Below are 10,000 nucleotides of genomic sequence, written 5' to 3'. Positions count from 1 at the left end.
AATTATGACACACTAAGTTATAATTATGTCATAAAATCTCAATCAAGTCATAATTATGATTTACGAAAGCATGATTTTGTTTCTTATGTGGCAGAAATGAGCTTTAATAAAAATATATGATAGATATGAAATATGGACATCAAAGCATCATCTGCCGTCATTTAATACTTTCACATACAAATGTTTTCAGAAGTTTAAAGTCATTAATGCAGTGTAAGTTTGACTGACCTGTGTGTGTGTGACGGACGGCCGCTGGCGTGTGAGTGTGTGTGTGTGTGTGTTAATATGCTGTCACACCCTGCTCTGCTGTCAGAGCCAATGAGGACTTTGATCACATGACCTCTGACCTCAGTAAACCTGTACAGTGAGTTTCAGCTGCCGCTTCAGCACACAAACACACACACTTTACTCACACTGAGATAGATTACACACACACACACACACTCATTCTCTCACGAGTCCAGGCCTGTTACTGACAGGTGTGGATCTGATGAACGTGTCGCACATTCCTGTGTTTTATCAGAACATCTGGATGAGAATGAGAAGATTACAATCAATATCAAAAACTCTTAAATATCAGCCACTGAATATTTTGTGTCTCAGGCGCTGCTTATATTTATATTATTTTATAAAGCTATAAGAGATGGAAAGAGAAAAACTGAGAAATGTAACATTTCAGCCAGTGTTATTATAATAGAATTCGGATACTGATACAGTTTTTCTGAATCGCTAAAACACTAAACCTAATTTTCTGAACCAAATTCTCAATAGTCTAAACCAATCTGTCGAATAAATCACTCTTTTGCAAAACATTAAACAAGTTCAGGTCGTTAAAACACTGTTTGCAAAACTCATGCACTATTTTTTCAAAACTCCAAACAAATTCTCACTCACTAAAACACTTTTTGGACTGTGATGCATTCATGTTTAAAAACGCTAAACACAACGACTCAAGATTGTTCACACTTATTTCTAATGATGTGATCAAACCAACTGTACATAATACAAGTCAGTTCAGAGTCCCAACATTTACTCAAAATGTTGCACTGAGTGTTGATACCAACAATGGATGTAAACAATATAAGAGGGAGAGGAGGAAGAGTGTGTAAGAGGAGGAGGAAGAGTGTGTAAGAGGAGGAGGAAGAGTGTGTAAGAGGAGGAGAACGAGGAGGAGGAAGAGTGTGTGTAAGAGGAAGAAGAGTGTGTAAGAGGAGGAGAACGAGGAGGAGGAAGAGTGTGTGCAAGAGGAGGAAGAGTGTGTAAGAGGAGCAGAATGAGGAGGAGGAAGTGTGTGTGTAAGAGGAGGAAGAGTGTGTGTAAGAGGAGGAGAACGAGGAGGAGGAAGAGTGTGTGTAAGAGGAGGAAGAGTGTGTGTAAGAGGAGCAGAATGAGGAGGAGGAAGAGTGTGTGTAAGAGGAGGAAGAGTGTGTAAGAGGAGGAGAACGAGGAGGAGGAAGAGTGTGTGTAAGAGGAAGAAGAGTGTGTAAGAGGAGGAGAACGAGGAGGAGGAAGAGTGTGTGTAAGAGGAGGAGGAAGAGTGTGTGTAAGAGGAGGAGGAAGAGTGTGTAAGAGGAGGAGAACGAGGAGGAGGAAGAGTGTGTGTAAGAGGAGGAGAACGAGGAGGAGGAAGAGTGTGTGTAGAGTGTGTGTAAGAGGAGGAGGAAGAGTGTGTGTAAGAGGAGGAGAACGAGGAGGAGGAAGAGTGTGTGTAAGAGGAGGAGAACGAGGAGGAGGAAGAGTGTGTGTAGAGTGTGTGTAAGAGGAGGAGAACGAGGAGGAAGGGTGTGTGTAAGAGGAGGAGAACGAGGAGGAGGAAGAATGTGTGTAGAGTGTGTGTAAGAGGAGGAGAACGAGGAGGAAGAGTGTGTGTAAGAGGAGGAGAACGAGGAGGAGAAAGAGTGTGTGTAAGAGGAGGAGAACGAGGAGGAGAAAGAGTGTGTGTAGAGTGTGTGTAAGAGGAGGAGAACGAGGAGGAGGAAGAGTGTGTGTAAGAGGAGGAGAATGAGGAGGAGGAAGAGTGTGTGTAGAGTGTGTGTAAGAGGAGGAGAACGAGGAGGAGGAAGAGTGTGTGTAGAGTGTGTGTAAGAGGAGGAGAACGAGGAGGAGGAAGAGTGTGTGTAAGAGGAGCAGAATGAGGAGTAGGAAGAGTGTGTGTAAGAGGAGGAAGAGTGTGTGTAAGAGTAGGAAGAGTGTGTGTAAGAGGAGGAGAACGAGGAGGAGGAAGAGTGTGTGTAGAGTGTGTGTAAGAGGAGGAGGAGGAGTGTGTGTAAGAGGAGGAGAATGAGGAGGAGGAAGAGTGTGTGTAAGAGGAGGAGAACGAGGAGGAGGAAGAGTGTGTGTAGAGTGTGTGTAAGAGGAGGAGAACGAGGAGGAGGAAGAGTGTGTGTAACAGGAGGAGAACGAGGAGGAGAAAGAGTGTGTGTAGAGTGTGTGTAAGAGGAGGAGAACGAGGAGGAGGAAGAGTGTGTGTAAGAGGAGGAGAATGAGGAGGAGGAAGAGTGTGTGTAGAGTGTGTGTAAGAGGAGGAGAACGAGGAGGAGGAAGAGTGTGTGTAGAGTGTGTGTAAGAGGAGGAGAACGAGGAGGAGGAAGAGTGTGTGTAAGAGGAGCAGAATGAGGAGTAGGAAGAGTGTGTGTAAGAGGAGGAAGAGTGTGTGTAAGAGTAGGAAGAGTGTGTGTAAGAGGAGGAGAACGAGGAGGAGGAAGAGTGTGTGTAAGAGGAGGAGGAAGAGTGTGTGTAAGAGGAGGAGAACGAGGAGGAGGAAGAGTGTGTGTAAGAGGAGGAGAACGAGGAGGAGGAAGAGTGTGTGTAAGAGGAGGAGAACGAGGAGGAGGAAGAGTGTGTGTAGAGTGTGTGTAAGAGGAGGAGGAGGAGTGTGTGTAAGAGGAGGAGAACGAGGAGGAGGAAGAGTGTGTGTAAGAGGAGGAGAACGAGGAGGAGGAAGAGTGTGTGTAGAGTGTGTGTAAGAGGAGGAGAACGAGGAGGAGGAAGAGTGTGTGTAACAGGAGGAGAACGAGGAGGAGAAAGAGTGTGTGTAGAGTGTGTGTAAGACGAGGAGAACGAGGAGGAGGAAGAGTGTGTGTAAGAGGAGCAGAATGAGGAGTAGGAAGAGTGTGTGTAAGAGGAGGAAGAGTGTGTGTAAGAGTAGGAAGAGTGTGTGTAAGAGGAGGAGAACGAGGAGGAGGAAGAGTGTGTGTAAGAGGAGGAGGAAGAGTGTGTGTAAGAGGAGGAGAACGAGGAGGAGGAAGAGTGTGTGTAAGAGGAGGAGAACGAGGAGGAGGAAGAGTGTGTGTAGAGTGTGTGTAAGAGGAGGAGGAGGAGTGTGTGTAAGAGGAGGAGAACGAGAAGGAGGAAGAGTGTGTGTAAGAGGAGGAGAACGAGGAGGAGGAAGAGTGTGTGTAAGAGGAGGAGAACAAGGAGGAGGAAGAGTGTGTGTAGAGTGTGTGTAAGAGGAGGAGGAGGAGTGTGTGTGTAAGAGGAGGAGAACGAGGAGGAGGAAGAGTGTGTGTAAGAGGAGGAGAACGAGGAGGAGGAACAGTGTGTGTAGAGTGTGTGTAAGAGGAGGAGAACGAGGAGGAGGAAGAGTGTGTGTAGAGTGTGTGTAAGAGGAGGAGAACGAGGAGGAGGAAGAATGTGCGTAAGAGGAGGAGAACGAGGAGGAGAAAGAGTGTGTGTAAGAGGAGGAGAACGAGGAGGAGGAAAAGTGTGTGTAGAGTGTGTGTAAGAGGAGGAGAACGAGGAGGAGGAAGAGTGTGTGTAAGAGGAGGAGAACGAGGAGGAGGAAGAGTGTGTGTAGAGTGTGTGTAAGAGGAGGAGAACGAGGAGGAGGAAGAGTGTGTGTAAGAGGAGGAGAACGAGGAGGAGAAAGAGTGTGTGTAAGAGGAGGAGAACGAGGAGGAGGAAAAGTGTGTAGAGTGTGTGTAAGAGGAGGAGAACGAGGAGGAGGAAGAGTGTGTGTAAGAGGAGGAGAACGAGGAGGAGGAAGAGTGTGTGTAAGAGGAGGAGAACGAGGAGGAGGAAGAGTGTGTGTAAGAGGAGGAGGAAGAGTGTGTGTAAGAGGAGGAGGAAGAGTGTGTGTAAGAGGAGGAGGTAGAGTGTGTGTAAGAGGAGGAGGAGGAGTGTGTGTAAGAGGAGGAGAACGAGGAGGAGAAGGAGTGTGTGTAAGAGGAGGAGAACGAGGAGGAGGAAGTGTGTGTAGAGTGTGTGTAAGAGGAGAACGAGGAGGAGGAAGAGTGTGTGTAAGAGGAGGAGAACGAGGAGGAGGAAGAGTGTGTGTAGAGTGTGTGTAAGAGGAGGAGAACGAGGAGGAGGAAGAGTGTGTGTAAGAGGAGGAGAACGAGGAGGAGAAAGAGTGTGTGTAAGAGGAGGAGAACGAGGAGGAAGAAAAGTGTGTGTAGAGTGTGTGTAAGAGGAGGAGAACGAGGAGGAGGAAGAGTGTGTGTAAGAGGAGGAGAACGAGGAGGAGGAAGAGTGTGTGTAGCAAAAAAAAAACAGCTCTTTCCCAACCACAAATCTTTAAAACTTTGGTGCCCAAACACAGAGAGTGCCCTTCAACAACTCAGTAAAGAAACACTTGGTGATCCCAGTCACATCATCATACATGGGAACAAATGACCTGAGGACACAACAGGAACGAGTGGCACAATCAGTTACACAAGTGGCAATTAAAGCAACACAGACTTTCCCAACATCAAAAATAATCATCTCCACCATCCTACCCAGAACCGATTTCCACCCCCGCACTATACAGAGAGTCAACACAAACATATCACGCGAATGTGCTGGAATGCCAAATGTTCATCTGGCACATCACTCTACACTGGACATTCACAATCTCCATGACCACGTCCACCTGCGTAGAGACAGTGTGAATGTGTTTGCTAAAAATCTTAAAGATGTTGCCCTTGGCCGAACCCCTGGCAGTCCCTCAAAGAGTCAGAGAGAATCTAACAACCCTCAACCAACGAGACGCTTCATCCCAGCATCAGCACACAGCGTCTTCCAGCCGTATCCATCTGAGCCCTGGAGACTCCATCGCCCTGCTCCGTGGTACCCACACCCTGAACTCCAGCGCCCACGCTCCCGGCCTCCACACCCACATCCCATACACCAACATCACCGTCAGCATCAGCAACGCCAAGACCTGATGCCCCCATACCAGCGGAAAAAAACGGCAGGACCTAGAGAAGCCCCGGCGATGGGTAACAACACCTCGACAGCGCAGACGTCATCAGCCCCACAGCCAGACGTCCACAGACCCGAGCCGGAGCAGCCGAGCTACGCTGCAGCCCTAAGAGGCCCGAACGACCCCCACAGCACCAGTCTGAGAGAGATCAAGGACATGCTCAACTTAATCTGCACACGGCTGATGGACCAGTCGTGAGTAAAAGACACCAAATTGAACAGATACACTAATATATGTGTATATATATGTGTATCTATGTCTATGTGCATGTATGCATGTGTGTTTATATACACATTTATATGTATGTGCAAAAAAAAAAAAAACACGTTTAAATACTACCAATAATACAAATAGGTAAATGGTAAATGTATGTATGTTTACACAGTGCACATAGATTTTAAACGGGTTCAAGTTGAGTTGGTTCTATTCTAGAGAAATGTTAAAATTGTTTATTGACAGCATGAAACCACTGACAATCAGAGAATCAGAAAGAGCTTTATTGCCAAGTGTGCTTGCACACACAAGGAATTTGTTTTGGTACTGAGGCTTCCAGTGGACATATACAAATACAAATACAACATGAAACATGAAACATAATACTACAAATTATAAGAATAAAAAAAAAATATATATAAATATAAATATATGAGAATAAAACTATCACAGTTTGGTTTAGTCAGAATAGACATTTTCAGATTTACAGATTATGAACCTATTTACAGTGTTTTGAATATTATAAATAAATAAATCTACATATAAGTATCACCTGAGTTGTGGGATATTGCACTAAACAGTGGGAGTATTGCACTTACAGGCATATGCCTTGGGAGGAGTGTTAACTGTTCAGGAGGGAAATGGCCTGTGGGAAGAAACTGTTCCTGTGCCGAGATGTTCTTGTGGCCAGTGATCTGAGTCTCCGTCTTGACGGTAACAGTTCAAACAGGTGGTGTCCAGGGTGAGTGGAGTCTGTGATGATTTTACCTGCTCTCTTCCTCACTCTGGAAGAGTACAGGTCCTGGAGGTTTGGCAGGGGGGCACCAATGATCCTCTCCGCAGTCCGGACTGTCCGTTGTAGTCTCCTGATGTCTGATTTGGTAGCTGAACCAAACCAGACAGTGATGGAAGCGCACAAGACAGACTCAATGACGGCTGAATAGAACTGAATCAGCAGATCCTGTGGCAGGTTGAACTTCCTCAGCTGGCGAAGGAAGTACAGTCTCTGACAATCACACATTGGAACATCCAGGGCATTAACTCATCAAGTTTTGGATGTAAAATCAAAACCTTGGATTTTAAGAAAAGTGTATTAGATATAGACATAATAATATTACAGGAAACGTGGCGCAGAACTGATGAGGTCACTCTCTGTCCCCCAGGCTACCGGGTAATACTCATATCGTCCCAAAAACATGAAAAAATTACACGTGGGAGAGATTCAGGGGGCATCATAATCTGGCACAAACTTGAAATTGATAAGTACATCAAACTAATCAAAAAAGAAGAATCTCATATCTGGCTCAAAATCAATATACAGCTCAGTCAAACTACAAAAGATATATTCTTATGTGCTCTTTATATTCCTCCCTCTGAATCTCCTTACTATAATGAGAAAATCTTTGAGACCCTCCACAGTCAAATCAACCACTTCCAGGCCCAGGGAAGTGTGCTGATGTGTGGGGATCTCAATGCCAGGACAGGATCCCTACCCGACTACACCACAGATAACGGGAATAATTATATATTTGGACAGAGCTTTCAACAAAACAGTGTCAATTTTTCAAGGACTAACTCTGATGCTCAAGTGAATAAAAACGGGAGGCTTCTACTTGAGCTCTGTCGAAGCCTCGGCCTGTACCTCGTCAACGGCAGGGTGAGAGGGGACTCTCTGGGGAGATACACATACAGCTCATCTCATGGTTGCTCAACAGTTGACTACATGATCACAGATCTAGATATATTCTCTTTCAGAGCATTCACGGTCAAACCACTAACACCCCTATCAGATCACAGCCAAATTACTGTGTATCTGAAAAGGAAAGACAATACTAACATACACCCAATACAACCCAGTAAGCTGTACAACATCAAAAATATTTACAGATGGGTTCAAAACAGCACTGAAAAATACCTGGCCGCATTGGACCACCCCCAAGTGTGCTTACTTATGGATAACTTCATAGAATACGATTATCCTCAAAATGAAGATGGCGTAAATCTGGCTGTAGAAAACATAAATTACATATTTGATTATCTGGCAACAATATCTAATCTTAAAACCACTAAGAAAAATCATAAGCAAAAACCAAATAATGAAAAATGGTTTGATTCGGATTGTAAAAGAATAAAGAAAAACTTAAGACATCTTGCAAATCAAAAACACAGACAACCAGACGATCCAGATTTACGTCTTCGTTATTGTGAGGAGCTTAAAAAATATAAAAATACGCTCAGAAAGAAGAAAGAACAGTACATCCAAAATCAGCTCAAAACTATTGAAGAATCTGTCCATTCAAACAGTTTCTGGGACAACTGGAATCTCCTGAATAAAAAGAAACATGAACAAATTACTATACAAGATGGAGACACCTGGAAAAATCACTTTGAACAACTTTATAGCAAATTAGACATGAATATAAAACAAACACAAATATATGAAAAATTAAACCATTTAGAAAACATAATTGGCAAATACCAAAACCCGCTAGATTACCCAATCACAGAAAAAGAGCTGATGGATAAAATACAGGCTCTGCCAACAAAAAAGGCAAGAGGACCAGACGGCATCCTTAACGAAATGCTTAAAAATATAAACCCCAAATTCAAATTAGCCTTAATGAAACTGTTCAACTTGGTTCTGAGTGTTGGTCATTTCCCTGACACCTGGAATAGAGGACTCATAACACCCATATTCAAGAGTGGAGACAAATCAGACCCGAACAATTACAGAGGCATCTGTGTGAGCAGTAATCTGGGGAAGATGTTCTGCAGCATCATCAACACGAGACTCGTTCACTTCCTCACAGAGCACAATGTCCTGAGCAAAAGCCAGATTGGATTCTTACCAAATTTTAGAACATCAGATCATATTTTCACCCTACATACCCTAATTGATAAATACATCCACCAAAACAAAACTAAAATATTCGCTTGCTTTGTAGATTTCCAGAAGGCCTTTGATTCGATTTGGCATGAAGGCCTTCTTTCTAAACTTCTAGAATCAGGTATCGGGGGCAAAACGTACAAAATTATAAAAACAATGTACTCAAACAATCAATGTGCAATTAAAATTGGCAATAAACAAACTGAGTTCTTCACTCAAGGCCGGGGTGTGAGACAGGGCTGCCCACTATCACCGACCCTCTTCAATATTTACATTAATGAACTGGCGAAACTCGTAGAAGAGTCGGCAGCTCCTGGCCTCACACTACACGACTCCAGTATAAAGCTCCTGCTGTATGCAGATGATCTGGTCCTGCTGTCTCCAACAGAAGAGGGTCTACAGCAGAACCTGGACACCCTGCATCAGTTCTGTCAGACCTGGGCCCTGACCATCAACCCAACGAAAACTAAAGTACTAACGTTTCAGAAAAGACCCAGATGTCAGGGAAAGAGACACAATTTCACCCTTCGTATGACCAAACTTGATCATGTCACAAGCTACACATACCTCGGGCTGAAAATAAGTGCAACTGGAAACCTAAATTTGGCCGTGAATGAACTGAAAGAGAAAGCAAGAAGGGCCTTCTATGCCATCAAAAAATCTATCCAAATTGAAATACCAATCAGAATCTGGCTCAAAATATTCCAATCAGTCATAGAGCCAATTGCATTATATGGCAGTGAAGTTTGGGGTCCTCTCCTAAATCACGAATTTGACAAATGGGACAAAAATCCGATTGAAACCCTGCATGCCGAGTTCTGTAAGAGTATCCTGGGAGTACAGAGGAACACACCGAACAACGCATGCAGGGCAGAATTAGGCCAATACCCTCTACTAATACACATTGAGAAACGAGCCATCAAATTTTGGAAACATCTAAAAATGAGTGACCCCAACTCTTATCATTTTAAAGCCCTTAAAAACCATGAAATGAACACTGAGAAGAGCGAACTTAACCCTAACTTCATACAATTAGACAACAAAACACAAATTCAACATCTATTAGGTGAAAAAACAGATTGTATCATACTAGCAGCCAGATACATTGATGCTTGTCACAAAAAGAGAGTCGACGACTAATCAGTGATGCGCCCACACACACACACACACACACACACACACACACACTCACTCACTCACTCACTCACACATACACACACACACACACACACACACACACACACACACACACACACACACACACACACACTCACTCACTCACTCACACATACACACACACACACACACACACACACACACACACACACACACACACACACACACACACACTCACTCACTCACTCACTCACTCACTCACACATACACACACACACACACACACACACACACTCAAACACTTACACACTGAATTCTAATAGAATTCAGTTGAAATGTTCATAAACTGTTCTAATTATTATTATTATTTATGTATTTATTTTTATTTGGTACACTGTTAATATGTACATTAATTTAATTTGTACATTTAGATTTAAGTCATATTATAATATTTTATTATTTTGATGTCTTTATGTATTCCAAGCTTTGGCAATATTGTATTGTGTACAGTCATGCCAATAAAGCAATTTTGAATTGAATTGAGTGTGTGAGAGAGAGAGAGAGAGAGTGTGTGTGTGTGTGTGTGTGTGTGAGAGAGA

The 10,000-nt window shown here is 43.7% G+C and overlaps 1 protein-coding gene across 9 annotated transcripts in view; it reads right to left on the bottom strand.

The window, feature by feature from the left end:
- The window catches only part of LOC143756695 (uncharacterized), a 25,025-nt gene extending 24,614 nt beyond the window's left edge, over window positions 1-411 (bottom strand). For 2 of the 9 annotated variants that reach the window (XM_077247325.1, XM_077247378.1), the window contains exon 1: window positions 229-303. The gene's annotated coding sequence lies outside the window, so the exon portion shown is untranslated. Of the gene's footprint in view, window positions 1-224 lie in introns of all 9 variants that reach the window. The other 7 variants (XM_077247369.1, XM_077247335.1, XM_077247351.1 and 4 more) reach the window with 7 other exon arrangements.
- Between the last annotated feature and the right edge of the window lie 9,589 nt (window positions 412-10,000).

The sequence above is a fragment of the Siphateles boraxobius genome, unplaced genomic scaffold (genome assembly GCF_051911475.1).
Source record: "Siphateles boraxobius isolate OS27281-9 unplaced genomic scaffold, OSU_SipBor_1 109, whole genome shotgun sequence".
Taxonomy (NCBI): Eukaryota; Metazoa; Chordata; class Actinopteri; order Cypriniformes; family Leuciscidae; genus Siphateles; species Siphateles boraxobius.
Note: the sequence above shows the minus strand (reverse complement) of the source record. Positions and strands in the feature narration are given on the sequence as shown.